Here is a 15,140-nt window from a genome sequence, read left to right on the forward strand (position 1 = left end):
CCTGTAATTGTCTACCCTTTACAGCTGCTGCCAATGTCTCTCCCCCTTATCCCTGCTCCTGCTTAGACCTCCTCCCTTTGGGAGGCCTGCTGCTGATGTCATCCTCACGCACCTCCCCTTTGGTTCTTTCAGGGATCTGCCCCTCCTCTGCTGGAGCCGGGTCACTGCCCATTGGCAGTCTTTCCTCCGCTTCTCCCTGGCTGCCACCCGTCCCTGTCTCCTTGGGCCCTCTCACCATTCCATCCTCGGAGGTAGGGACAGCCAGCCTTGCTGGACAGAACCATATGCTGGAATTTTCAGCAAGTAGCAACAAAGACAGATACTCCTATCTTTGGAGATCAAAAATCCCTCAACTGGATGGGTTCCACAATGTAAACGAGCATAGTTCACCCCATAGCCTAAATCCTGGCACAGATTGATAGGGCTATGGTGTACATCAAAGTTATCACAGTTTTGAAATCTAACTTCAGGAAGAAGAACGGAATTCACGAGATGGAGGATGAGCTTCAGAAAACACAGCTTCCTTCAGCAGTCTGAGCACAGCAGTCCCAGGAAGAGGCTGCTAATTCTAAGGCAATTCTTAGAAGTAAAGTTAAAAATTGTATCTCCTCTAAATTAAATAAGTTGAAAATGGCATTAATTCATGTACAATAACTCATTTTAATTAAATGCACATTCTTAAATAGGTTCTTAATGGAGAACCAGTGGCTCATTAATCTTGAGCATACTGACCTGAGAACCCATGGGAGGCCACATGGTAACTGAGATTTAGGCAACACAGTGTAAAACATAGATAAATAGGCTCACTATCTTTCTATAGGAATCAATAACGTTTGTCACTTTTCTTCAGTATGTATGATCTAGTAAAAGTCCAAATGAGCATTTAAAGACAACTACTTGAACTCATAGAAACTATTGACATAAATACAATCAATATTTTTGTGATCTCTCCTCCTCTCTGATACTTACCTCTGCTTATTCAATGCACCCACTGAGGCGAATCTCACAATCAGCCCGCTCTCCCTGCAGATGATCATTCAGACAGCCCTGGGTGGCCGGATCAGCCGCCCACATGACTGCTGGCTCCGTCACGGAGATGGCAGGGGCTGTGGGGATCAGGGGCCATGTGGCCCCCAGAAGTTCCAGGATGCCCCACGCAAGTGCAGCCTCCCAGCCAGTGTCTCCTAATGTGCTGCCTTGGCATGGAGCTGCACCATGGCAATACATGACAAAAAAACCCAGGTTAGCAGAGCGCTTACTCCACTAACCTGGGCTAAGGGGAGGGGTAGTTAAGCGGGTGACCCACTTTGGGAAAACTGGGCTCTCTTGCGAGCCTGATGGTTCTCACTATCCGTGGAAAGTGGGCTAAGTTCCCTTAGCCTCCTTTCCACTAATCGTGAGAATACCCTCACTGTCTTCTTTCCAATGATGGAGAAGACATTTCCACATTTTTTAAACATGAAAGACAATCTTAACCTTTTCAGTGGCCGACTTAAGGGAAATGACTAAAAAAAGTCCCACTGAAATGCCTAACTTCTTTTGATTTCCATGCAACTACTTTGAGTAATTTTCCTTATGTCAGGCACAACATGTTGGTTATTCTCACGAGACTTGTTTCCTGATGTCATCATGATACCAACAAATCAATTTGTGTTGAATTCCACTGTGAGTCACATAACAATGTGAATCAGACCTTAATTCAGGTTTATTATCCCTACCAGCATGGCACCCATAAAATACATGGAAAGCAAGACTTGTGAGAAAGGGCCACAATCAATAAATTCAAATTGTATTTTGCGGCTGAAAATCCACCCCCAGGCAGAGCAGGGCTAGACTATGCCAAGGTTGGACAATGGATCCCTTCTGCTGCCTGATGGGGGAGACACCCTGGCTCAGAACCTGACATCATAACAGTGCTGATACCTGTACGGTGGGTATTCTGAATGAGGGTATTCTCCCTCATGGCCAACTCCAAGCTTTCAGGGCCCTTGCATGGACTTCACAACCCCAGGCCACACAGCCTTTGAAGTTGTGAAGTCCTTGAAGCAGATCTGAGTGTGAAATGTAGCCCCTGAGCCACGAAACCTCTAAGGAGAGATTGTACACTTCCCTGATTTAAATAGACCCAGGATGTTCACCAGTGTAAGCCCCCAACTTCTGCTAAACACCCCCCCACACACACACACACACTGCCCCTACCCATTGTGACATAGCTAACTAACTAACAAGGGATACAGAACAGAGTAGGTGGAAAAAAACACCCCACAAAAGGCTAATCAGGTGAAGTGCAAAAATTCCTATTTAGCCTCCAAAAGGACAACCATGGTCCATCCAGAACTTGTTCTATACTCAGGGAGGGAGGGAGCTCACCTAAATGGAACGGGCTCTGGGAGGAAGAGTCCTGGGCAAATGGCCCTGAAACTCTGCCTCCTCCCAGAAGGCCCAATCACAAATGGCCACCATGCTGCCTGCTCCAGGGGTGGGAGTCGTGGAACAAAGCACCATCCACCAGCACAAGGCTGTTTGGTGGCTGTTGGGTTTAAATTCTCACATTTAAACCCATGTTTGGCACTTCCTGTAGCACAGATGCACATGACCTGTTCACCACGTGTTGTTAGCCATCATGCACACATTTTTCTTGCGTCCATCACTTGCCCAGTGGTAAAACCTGAATGGTTCTACCTTTTATTCTTGTTCAGGGAGGTTTTCTATGACTCTCTGTGGAGATTCTTTACTTTAATATATGCTTGTGGTCATGGGAACAAACCAGACAATGATGCTGAATTAATCTGTGGAGGGGGACCACCCCCTTTTAGTGGGCCCATCCATTGGTTCTACTTATAACCCCACCAGAGCACAAGAATTTGCTACCATTCACATTCTACATGAATGTTTTAAAGAGCATTTAATTGGAATGCTGATTAGTGTGTTCAGCAGTTTTACTAGTTATGGATGGAACTGCACATTTGAGTATGCCTCCCATGACAATATTCCAATTGCTGCATTCTGATGTGCATCCTAATGTGCATTCACATTCATCCTCTGTTTTTCTCCCGCTCTGCCTAGCTTCCACCAAAGTTTGCACCTCACATCACTAATTACTTTTTCTCCAGTGCAACATACATTGCATAGAATCAGACATAAGGAAGGCCTGGGATCAATGTCTACAATAGCAGAATAATATCTACATTGGACACAGAACTTGCCATAATACCATAGTACACCTAAATTACTGCTACTGGCCTTCTATATAAGATACATTTCATGAAATATCTATTGCTGGTGCTAGCCTAGTTCTCTATGGATAACTGAATCAAATTATCCCTTCCCCCACACAGAGGCTTAACCAGGTGCTCTAAATCAGCTATATACACATAATATATATATACCACATGATCCTAACTACTCATTAACTTGTACCAACTCTTGTTTACATTGAAAAATGACCTTGAGTATTAAGGGATGCTCTTAGCATACTTAAGTCTACAGGAAGTCTCCCACTTAATGTAGCATACTTTGAATCAAACCTGAGATGAGAGAATGCCGGGGGGGGGGGGATATTCATGGGTGTTATCTATCATTTCCTGCGTTCCTGTTGCTCCCAGGTGGATTTTGGCAATCAAAGAAAGAAAAATCAGGCTGTGTATTCAATGAATAGTTTGAGAAAAGCTGTGCTGCAGCTCGAAAAAAACATTTTATTGATGCACTTAGTATAAGGTAGTCAATGAAATCAATGCAAAAACAGGTCAAGGGCACAAGAACAAGCATGCTGTCCAATTTGTGAGAACTCACGGAAATAAAATGCAGACAAATAAGGGAATAACAGGGAATAACGTAATGATTGTGCGCGCGCGATGTGATCATCAAGGAATTCTGCAGCTGCTCAGAGCCACCTAGCTCGGCACCACTTATTTCCTAAATGCTTTTCCAACATCATTTGCCACACCATTTTGCTAGTACAATGATTGATTGATTGATTGACTGATTGATCAAGTGCCATCAAGTTGGTATCAACTCTTAGCGACCACATAGATAGATTCTCTCCAGGATGATCTGCCTTCAACTTGGCCTTTGAGGTCTCTCAGTGGTGCATTCATTGCTGTCGTTATCGAGTCCATTCACCTTGCTGCTGGTCATCCTCTTCTTCCCTTTCCTTCAACTTTTCCCAGTGCATATATATTAAGTTGATATGGTTGTTCTGAGCCCGGCAGGGAAGGGAGCAGGAGGACATCCCCCTGCCGCCCGTTTCCCTGCTGGTCTGCAAAGGTAAAAGTACTTTTGCAAAAGTACTTTTACTTTTGCAAAAGTAAAAGTACTTCTGCAGACCGGCAGGGAAACGGGCGGCGGGGAGATGTCCTCCTGCTCCCTTCCCTGCCGGGCTCAGGCTGCAAATGACTTTAGGAAGGCTTCTGCGCATGCAGAAGCCTTCCTAAAGTCATTTGCAGCCTGAGCCCGGCAGGGAAGGGGGCGGGATGATATCTCCCTGCCGCCCGCCCGCTCGCCTCTGAAGTTATCGATCGGGGCCCGGGGCGAGATTTAAGGGGGCGGGAGGGGGCTTTAAGGGGGTGGGAGGGGGCTTCAAGGGGGCGGCAGCAGCAGGGGGCCGGGGCTACAAGGGGGCGGCCATTTTTTTAACTGGAGGAGCCATCGGAGGAGCCACCAACGGAGGAGCGATTATTAGAATAATTACAGCTGTAGCGTGTGGAAAGCGCGGGAGGAGTAAGTAAAGCCCCCCACACCCTTGATGGAACCCCCCACCCTACCCTCCCGAACCAAAACCACCCCGTGACCGGACCGGTCTGGAGCCCTTTAGAATGGCCTCCGAACCAGTCCGTGCACATTCCTACATCCTGCACTTTCCCATGGATGGCCTACAGAGGAAGGAATGCAGAATGGCACACACTGCTTTTTTCTCTTCCCTCCCTAAAAAAATAAGGGAAAGGATGGGGAGAGATTTGAAAGGAGAACTGGGGATGTGATGAGGGAGGAGGAATCAGCATGTGGTGCTCTGCTGCATCCAGCAACATATCATGGGCCAGCACTGAATAGGCTGGAAAAGCAACTAAAATAAAAAAGTCATTGTCTTCTCATCTTCATGACAAGCATGAACAAGCGGGCTAAGCCCACATATCTCTAAGGTTCTTACTGCCATGGCAACAAGAACAAAGGCAGAATGGCAACGCTTACAAGCACACAAGAAGACATCATATGTGAAAACAACAGTTACAACATTATAAAGGTAATGTGAGAATCAAATCTAAGAAGTGGCACAGCATGTATGTAGATGTGCAGGGGTGAATAAGTAAGGGAGCATAGGCTGGTTAGATATAGGGCACATTAGCACATAACAGGAAAGCAGAGTTGCAGGGGCCAGAGATTTCCCTACCGTTATGTCCAAATGCATGTAACTCTGGTCCTGTTCCTTCCGCAACTCAAGGTTTTGCTCCTGAGAATCCAATTTGAACCCTCAGTTTGTTGTGAATCTTACTGCTCAAAACTAGGGTTCCAAGTAGCCTCCATGATGTCCGAATACAGCACTGGCGGCTGCATTCAGCCAGCCTGGAGTTGAGGGAGGAAGCTCCTCCCTCTCTCTCCCTGCATGATTGGCCGTGTGAGCTGTCCTTCAAGCAAGAAGGAAGCCCACACAGCCAGTTCTCCCCCTCTCTGCAGTTTCATTGACTTCTGAGAGGATGCTCTCCATTTTGTCCAGAAGTGGACAAGAGAGCAGGGGGTGGTTGGGGCAGTGGGACTGGTCCTAAGGTTCCATGTTATATGTGAATGCAGACTTAGACTGTCTCAGGGCTGTGGTACCTTTAACAGTGGTACAGTACTACTAGTAGTAGCAGCTTTATTTCGGTTCATGACCAGAACACCACCTACCATGGATTTCATCATGGATTTCAATGACCTTCAAATTGCACAGAAGGAGGATGCTTCCCATTATAGTTTCTGCTATTAGTGCTGTGTTGTGACTTGGCCAAAGTGGTAGCCAGTGAGGTGAAACTGCTGCTAGCTATTGTCTGGCAAGGAAGGTTGGGGAGCGGGGGAGAGATTTCTACTCTTACTTTCCGATACCAACACGATGGTGGCAGAAGCAGGGGAAGTTGGAGGGTTACTTTTTCTGGTTACAGAAAAAGTAATCTTCATCAGCAGCCTGTGTGGATACAGGCTGCTGATGCCGTCAGAGTAGCTGTTCATTCAGAAACAATACAGTATGATACTGGCTGCAGCATCCTGCGATGTTGTTATCATCTTTAAGTGCCTAAAGGAAAGGGCAGAAATTCCCCTCCTTCATTGCCAACCAGCTGTGGTTTCATCTAGCAAACCCTCTCATTGGCTGCTACTGCCTGGGCATCCTAAGAGATCAGGAAGTGCAAAGGAATGGTGAAGCATGTGGTTTGAATTCCGCATTGGTTTGAACTAACCAACCAGTAGGGATGTGCAAAACAATTCAGGTACAGAAAGATTTGTACCCAAATCTGGCCGATTTGGGTGATTTGTAGATAAAATAAATCACCTCTTTCCTCAATTGCCCCAAATTGGGTACCAAAAAAAAATCACCCCAGATTCAGATCCCATAATTCTCCTTGGGGGGCACCAGGATAGCCCAGCGTGAGTGGTGGAGTACTGAACATAGGGTGCCAACCACCCCAAGCCCATAGGGCACTGGGTTTTGTTGTTTCTAAGGTGTTCTGAGAGCAGATTCTCTGGTAGCAAATGAGAGTTAATACATTGAATTCTTTGAAATCTGGGTGGTAGCTTCTTTGCACCCATTGGGAACTATCACCCACCACAACCCACTCTGGTACCACCCTCTCCCCAGGGAGTTATAACTAACGTTGCTGACATCCCCATTATGCTCTATGGGGGAAAGCTTAAAGATGCGTAAACTTCAGAAATCATTTAAAAATGACCCCTTTGCCCAATTTCTTTGAAATTTGGGTGGTATCTTCCACCCATTGGGCACTACCAACCAACCCACTTTGGCCACAAAATGGAGGTCCAAATCTCCAAATTTTTTGGATCTGAATCGGAGGTGATTTGTTTTGTACTTGAATCTGGGTGGTAGCTTCCACACATTGGGCGCTACCACCCACCCTACTCTTTTGGCTCTGGGACCCTTTTTTGATCCAAATTGATTCAGATTCAGATTTGATAAATTTGGGTACAAATCAAATCTGGGGTGATTCAGGCGGGTCAGATTTGGACCCAAAACAAATCAGGAGTGTTTCAATTTGGTTACAAATTGAAACAAAAAAACCAATTTGTGCATACCCGCAGCAGCCAGTTCTTTGGCTTTAGGTTCCTTGTAGTGGTAAAATGAACGCTCTGTTAGATAGTTCTGTTTACAAGTGGCTGAAACTGCTATTAATGGCAACTACAAAATGTATTCTATTTCCTTTAAATGCCATTTTAGAATGAGCTTCTAATATTTTTAAAAATAAATTGAATGTATATTAGTTCCCAAATTGAACTATATATCTGTCCAGTTGCTATAAAATAATCAAATTTGTTCCCTCAACATACTAAATACAAGAGATTTTTGAACACTTTTAAAATAGAATGTTATACTTGGATATGTCTTCTCTACTAGTAGCTAAAATGTTGTGGGTTTTCCTGTTATATATATTTTTCTTAACTTTCAATTTATTTTTGCTGTTAGAGAAAAGCAAATTGCAGCACTGGAGGTTTGCAGTTTTGAAATTTCCATGGTAGTAATAGGAATGTGTATGAAGTCAATATATGTTAGAAAACGTCTGCCTCAGAGATTATGGGACAGCTGGAGCACCAGTGTGATACATTTAATTCCAGATAATATTTAAGAGAAGCTCTTGTACCACTGTGGGGAGAAGCTCAAAGGATGATACTATGTATGAGTAAAATGCAGTTTATTGTGGTTCTTCTTGAAAGCATCTAGATACTTTGGGGGGGGGGAATACTAGTGATACCACTACTGGACAATCTTCTTTAGCTCAAGCAGTTGGGTTTCTGCATTTGGATTTTAGAATAGAAGAATCTTTCAGTATTGAAAGCCATTTGAGACTGAATGAATTTATTCAATGCTACCTCAGGGAAGTTGCTAGATTCTTTAGGTACAGTCCAATCATATTATAAGGCCTGATCTAAAGACCAATGAAACCTATAAAAGCCTTTTAATGCCATAAGTTTTTAAATCAGGCCTTCCAGTATACCTGAGTAATACATTGCTGGCATGATTTCCCCCACTGTTTTGTTTTCACCTTTGAGTGACCACTTGCCCAAATCTTTCTTCAGATCAGGTTTTTGGAATGAAAAGATACTAAATTCCAGCATTTTGTAAGAGTGTACAAAGGAATTTGTAAATTGTAAACAGATTGGAGGCTCACTGAGCAGAGAGAAAGGCCATTGCCAGTGCTCAGTCACACACACTCTGTGTGTCACACTCAGAAAACAGAAGTCAGGGTGGAAGTCTGCTGATGAAGGATGGGGGAATCTAGGCAGGGCCCCCCACTGCTTTCTATGGAAAGTCTTTTAAGGAGACAGTTAAAACTTGTCTCTGGTCCTGACACTGCAGGGGGCAGGCTATCAGTTATATCTGTCATGACCACCCTGAGTAGTGACCCTAATCTGAGCCTAGAGAGTCAGGGCCAGCACTAGACAGTCCTATGATATATCACAGGTTGCTGGGAACCTCAGGTTGAGCTGATGAAACTTTACTTAACTTGAGGGTTCAGATTAGAGTCCCAAACTTGAACCCTCGATTTCATCACCATGCCCGACTGTAGTTCCCCACATTCAGATGTAACTTCCGCTGAACCACAGGCCATTTCAACTGAAGTTCTGTGTTACGTGCGAATGCGGCCACAGTTTCTCTTGTAGAACCCAATGGGAGACATTGAGTGGAACAAAATAAACCTTGTATAAGGAGGGTGTAAAACCTACAGCCCTATTTCTAACACTGGGTGGCTGGCCTCTTCTGACAGAATCTCAGAGAGAACACATGAATATATGTTTGAGCATATTCAACTACCTATACTGAGTCAGACTATTGGCCCATTTAGCTCAGTACTGTCTAGGGGTGTGCACAAACCCAGCTGTCTTGGTTCAGTTCATATCCAAACCAGACCCAAACTGGACCAGACCCAAACTGCACTCCCTTGAATCCCCCCATTTGGTTTGGTTGACTGAGGGAGGGGGGGTTGGTTAGTTCAATAACAAACCAAACTGGTGGGGGTTTGGTTCAATATCGGACTGTCATACGAACAGGTTCGATGTTGAACCTGTTCAACAGCGAACTGTTTGCACATCCCTAGTTGTACATTGGGCAGCCAGTACAGGTCCCTGAACTGCCGTATATGAGCCCTCCTTTTGTTCTCTCTCCATTATAAGGACAGGCATTGCATTAGTATTTATAATATTTTATAGAGAATTTAGTTGATGTTTCTGTATTTTTATCAGGGCAGTGTTAGGCATTTACATCATTCTGCAGCTGCCAAGCCCAGGATTTCCAGAAGGGGCCAATGCTGATCCAGACATTACCTCTGTCCCCATAGCATTTGGATGGTGGTGCAGGAGGGAGCCCACAGAGGGCCGTTTGACAAGAGCCTCCTAAGACATGGAGCTGGCCCAGTTCGTATTAACAAATAATCAGCATTACAAACTGTCCATTTCCCTGTCCACTGTCCTCTTCCCAAAAATTTAACAGATAGTGGCAGTAATGAGAGAGGCTGCTGCCTCAGCATTCATTAGGCAGTAGCAATTTTGTGGATGCCAAGACACCTGGGAAACTCCATTTGCCAGGGATCTTGATGCCCAGAATGCGGCTTCTCTTTGATGAATACCACAGCAGAAGCCCTGCTCATCATTGCTGCAGAACTGCAAGATATGTTTCAGTGAAAAAGTGAAAGTGCTGCCTTTGGTGGTGGGGACAGCTGGCACTGAGCTCATTTTGACCTTTAAAGCCCTATAAAAGCTGGGTCCCAATTTCCAGGAATACTTTCTCTCATACAATCTCACTGGTGGCTTAAGCGATATTAGTGAGGCTCTTGTTTTGGTTAATTCTTTAAGGGAAGAAAAGTTGCCATTAGGGGTGTGCACAAAACTGGCTGGCTGAACCAGCCTTGAACCAGACCGGGCCAGTTCAGTTTTGCCCTGCTCAAACCCCCTAGTTTGGTTCAGCTAGGGGGAGTGTTCACAAATATCTATATCTATATCTATCTATCTAAATTTTAAAAAATTGTACTTACCCCCAATGGGGGTTTCCTCCAAGGCCACGGGGTGTGTGTCCATAGATGTTCTCCCTCCCCCGCTGACCTCTATTTTGCTAAAAAGCTCCTGGGTTCAGGTGATCTTCAGCACTTTCCAGGCCTTTCCACCATTGTGGCAGTCATTTTGGAGGCTGCCGTGCATGTGCAATGGGCCTGGGACTGACACTTTTTAGCAAAACAGAGACTGGAGGGGGAGGGGGGAAATCTGCAGACACCCCCACAACCTCAGAGAAGTCCCCTGAAGGGGGTAAGTACAAAAAAGATTTAATATATTTTTTAAAAAAATATTTGCAAACCCCGCCAAACGGACGGGGGGAGTTCAGTCCAATGTTGAGCCAAACTTGTGGGCGGTGTGTGTGTGTGTGTGTTCACTCAACATTGAGCAATCAAACCAAATTGGTTCAACTTCGAACCTGTTCAGATTCGAACCTGTTCGCACACCCCTACTTGCCATCTGTCAGGAACATTTCTGTGGTGGCTCTGAAGTTGTGGAATGCTGCTCCCCTGAGCAGTCTGTGGGTATTCTTCCCTGATCTCTTTCTATAGGCAGGTAAAATAGGATCATAGGAAGCTGCCTTATACCGAGTCAGACCACTGGTCCATCTAGCTCAGTATTGTCTACACAGTCTGGCAGCGGCTTCTCCAAGGTTGCAGGCAGGAGTCTCTCTCAGCCCTATCTTGGAGATGCCAGGAAGGAAAAGTAGAACCTTCTGCATGTAAGCATGCAGATGCTCTTCCCAGAGCATCCCCATCCCCTAAGGTCGATTTCTTGCAGTGCTCACATCTAGTCTCCCATGCAAATCCAACCAGGGCAGACCCTGCTTAGCAAGGGGACAATTCATGCTTTCTACCACAAAACCAGCTGTCCTATTTGAAATTTGATTCTGTCAGATATTTGGAGATTGTTTGGGGAAAGTGATGATTCTCTTTGTTTTTAAATTATGTTCCTATTCATTTAGTAGTTTCCCCCTCTTTAATAAGGATTGTTTTTACTCACACTTTATTGTGCTTTATGAGCAGTTAAAAATAATTATTGATTAACTCATAACCCTTAGTTCTCAATGAAACAACTCCTGAGCTTGTACCTACGGAGCAGTTAACTTTGAGTGCTTAGGCTTTTGCATGCAGACTACAGCCTCAGAACCTTTTTTCACAAGCGGGGAAAAGATTCTGGGTGAAACAGTTCAATTTGTAATACATCTGAAATTTACAAGCTGGAAAAATACATATACCCTGACAGGTATTCGGGGTTTCATTGCTGTCTCTAGCTATTGCTTGTTTCTCCAGATCTAAGCATGTCATTTAACTGAAGATACTTGTCTCTATCCTCAAACAGTGCATGTTCTTGTGAAATAAAGATTACATCTTGTCAAGGAAAATTATATAAGGATTAAATAAGTCAATGTTAATTAACATTAAATTATATTTTTGGAGATTACCTAATCAGCTTTAGCAAGAAGAAAAACAAAGAAAATAAAACTGATGTGAAACAAAGGGAATTAGGGGAGATATTACATAAATCTTGATCGAAACTCTTTTAGCAGAATCGCTATTATATAAAGCAGTGTTATGACAAGAATTAGTACTTAAGAAGGCACAGAGAATTAAAAACAGAACATGTGTCTACCTAGAATAATTTATATTGATTTTCCTTAATTAAGTTATCTCTGCTGAGGTTTAACACAGCTTACAGAGAGTTAGAAAAGGAGATGCTGGAAATAAACAATATCTGGTTTAAGAATATTTTTCTCAGTTAAAATGTCACACCTGGTGGTATCTGTTGCCATGAATAATTCCATGGAGGGATGCCAAAGTGGAAAAGCGGTGTTCTCAGGTGGCACTATTTTCCACAACTAGTGGTGGCTTTCCCCTGCTTCTTTTACAGCAAAAGTGTTTGATAGCAAATATTTCACATAATGACATACAAAATATACTCATTGCCCACAATAGATATGCAGTAGGCTTCACATAATAGATATGCACTTGATATACTTTATTATTTAGAATAGCATTTTTCATAATGGATATTTGCTCCAGATAAACTAAACATTCATTTATTTCTGTAGCTTTTGTTAGGCTCAGGCTGGAATCATATACATATGCTTGCATATGATGCTTAATGTTACCATTATTATTTTAATTTGTATCCTGCCTATCTAATACATTAAAGGCACCTCACAACATAATCAGTTCTATAGAGATGTATCTCTGTGTGCATGCACACACCCTAAACACAATGGTTGACATACAGAGACTAAATTACTCATGAGCAGTCCCACTGAAATTAATGGAACAAATTAGTCATGACTTCCTTGTACTCCTAATTTCAATGGAGCTAGTAATTTAGCCTGGATGTCAACAGTAGCATAAAAACGAAGTAAAAGAAGCAACAATCCCAAGCTAAAAAAGCTTGCTGGGGAAAAAAAAAGTAAGCTGGGGGTGTTTTTTTAGTCTAGGCATGCATATGAACCGAGGTTCATGCACTGGTCCAAATGCGGACCAGTTTGTGGTTCCACAAATTGGTTCATACCAGTTCGGCCCAACCACAAACTGGTTAGGTGGTTTGAGGGCAGCATTAGGGTGGCAGTGAGTGGCATCTTTAAAAGTAAGTAAGCAGGTCCTTACTTGAGTGACCACCACACCTGCTGCTGCAGTGCTCCCCCAGCAGCCTGCACATGGCTGCACAGTGGCAGCATGCATCTAGCCCCCATGTATGCACAGAGGCCAGGTGCATGGTCAGCAATACCATGTTGACCATGCATATGGCCTCTACACATGCACAGAGCTCAGGTGCATGCCAGTGCATGCCGACACTGTGCATGGGCTGCTGAGAGGAGCATCAAAGCAGCAGGAAGCTTCCTGGGCTGGTGGTCACGCAGGTAAGGAACTGCTTACTTACTTTTAAAGGTGCCATTCACTGCCCTGCCCCCTCCAGTGATGCCCTCAAGCTGCTGAACCTATTCATGGTTGGGCCAAACTGGTACGAACTGGTTCATGGAACCACAAACTGGTCTGTATTTGGACCTTTTTTAGACAGTCTTTTTGATGTTTCTAAAGAAGAACCAGGCAAGGATGGTGAACCTATTTACATTTATTTACAATTCAGGTTGGTAAACTGTACAGTTCTCTTGGAGTTCCAAGGAGTTAAGAGTCACTTCTGGAGAGTCATTGTTGCTCCTGCCCCCTGGAGGAGAAACATCTACCAAGATGTTTCCCCCCCAAAGCCTAAATTCTTAGAAGTGATATCATCACTATCACCACAGTCTCCACAGCCTGTCTAAAAGTGGGTAGTGATGCAAAAGCCCTTTCCCACATAGCTTGCCTGCCACAGCTCTGATGGCAGGGGTTGGAGGAAAGCCTCCAGTGAAGTCAGAGTTCTTGAGCATGCTCATATGAGCAGGTAGTTCTTGAAATATTCTGGACTCAAACCCAGAAAAGTGGAGAGGAGTTAGCCAGCTTAGGAGACCTGTCCTTTCCTGGATCTCAGGCCGGCTCCAATCCAAAGTAGGGTCATGAGCTGGCCTCCCCCTCCTCTTGAATAGACCAGTTGGGAGAGAACCCAATGTAGCTAAGTGATCACTACACCTCAGCACTGGCACAATGTCATATTTACTCCTGTGGAGCCAGGGTGATGGAGGGGTTCTCCGAGCACCAGCCCTGGACCTCCAGTCAACTATCGAGCTATGGAGTTGCCCTGCATGGATGCCACCATGTCCCATCCCAAGCTAGTCAGCCTGTCAAGCAGCACAGTAACACAGGGGCATTTCCCTTTCCCACTCTATCCCTTGCTGCCCCCACCTGGCAAGCAGGCGGGAGAGGGGACAGGATGTCAGGATGAGCACTAAGTGTTTTGCTCCAATACTCCAGGTGGCAACATAAGCGGGGCATCCCATCACAGTGCTGTGCAGAGAACAAATGGCTGGGGTGTGTGCCTGGGGTTGGATTTAAAAGGCAACCCCAACCAGAAATTCTCAAGCACCAAAGTTCTATTTTTATTTATTTTTTGCACAAAAAAGTTGGGGAAAGGGAGTCCAGCCCCAGGGGCGTAGCAAGGTTGGAGTGGGCCCAGAGATGAGATTTTAAAATGGGCCCCCTCCTCAAAGTCCAGGGCCTCCACACATCCCAGGCCCCCAAGGATTTAAGTCTGATATTTCAAAATAAGTATGCTGCCTGGAAATACATTTCACTGAATACACACACACACGTCACAATATATAGTGATATACATTGAGTACTATACGTTTGTGCTACTTTTAATGCCTAGAACACACTAGAAACACTATTGATTAAAATGGGCCCCTCGCTGCAGATTAGCAAAGGAGACTTTCAACCATGCAGGGTGAGCCTATGTTTGTTTTCTCAGAATTCTGAACAAATTCAGTCAAGTTCGATTCCAGGAGATTTTTCACAGGAGGCTTTTAAAGCCCTTTAACACACATCTCCTTTGGAAAGGAGGTGCTGCATTCACATGTTGGCCAGATTTACCCTGAAGTCCCTGTGAGTTATTGGAGAGCAGTTATTGAGTGAGAGTGAGTTATTGGAGAGCAGTTCACACACAAGAAAAATAAAATAAAATAAAAGCACAACACTTGCTTCACAGTTCTCACTCAGACCTTCTGGGTTACAAAACAACTTGAACATAAGTGAATGAATATGAAATGAATGAATGAATAAATAAAATAAATATAATACTGTTTGTTCCAAAAGTTTTTGCAATTTTCTGCCATGAAACAAGCCACTTATAGATTGTTTTTTTTTTAGATTGTTTTAGATTGTTTTTTTTTAAGCCAGCAAATTTTCCAAGCTATTTTAAAATAAATATTCAGAGACTTCTCAGTCCCCCCCCCCCCATATCAAAGCCCTATGGCAAGCAGATCCTTATATATCCGTGGG

At 44.2% G+C, this 15,140-nt stretch overlaps 1 long non-coding RNA gene across 3 annotated transcripts in view; it reads right to left on the reverse strand.

Annotated features, from left to right (window-relative positions):
- The window catches only part of LOC128328053 (uncharacterized), a 114,755-nt gene that overhangs the window by 99,464 nt on the left and 151 nt on the right, over positions 1 to 15,140 (reverse strand). The window lies entirely within an intron of this gene.

The sequence above is a fragment of the Hemicordylus capensis genome, chromosome 5 (genome assembly GCF_027244095.1).
Source record: "Hemicordylus capensis ecotype Gifberg chromosome 5, rHemCap1.1.pri, whole genome shotgun sequence".
In the NCBI taxonomy this organism is placed as follows: domain Eukaryota; kingdom Metazoa; phylum Chordata; class Lepidosauria; order Squamata; family Cordylidae; genus Hemicordylus; species Hemicordylus capensis.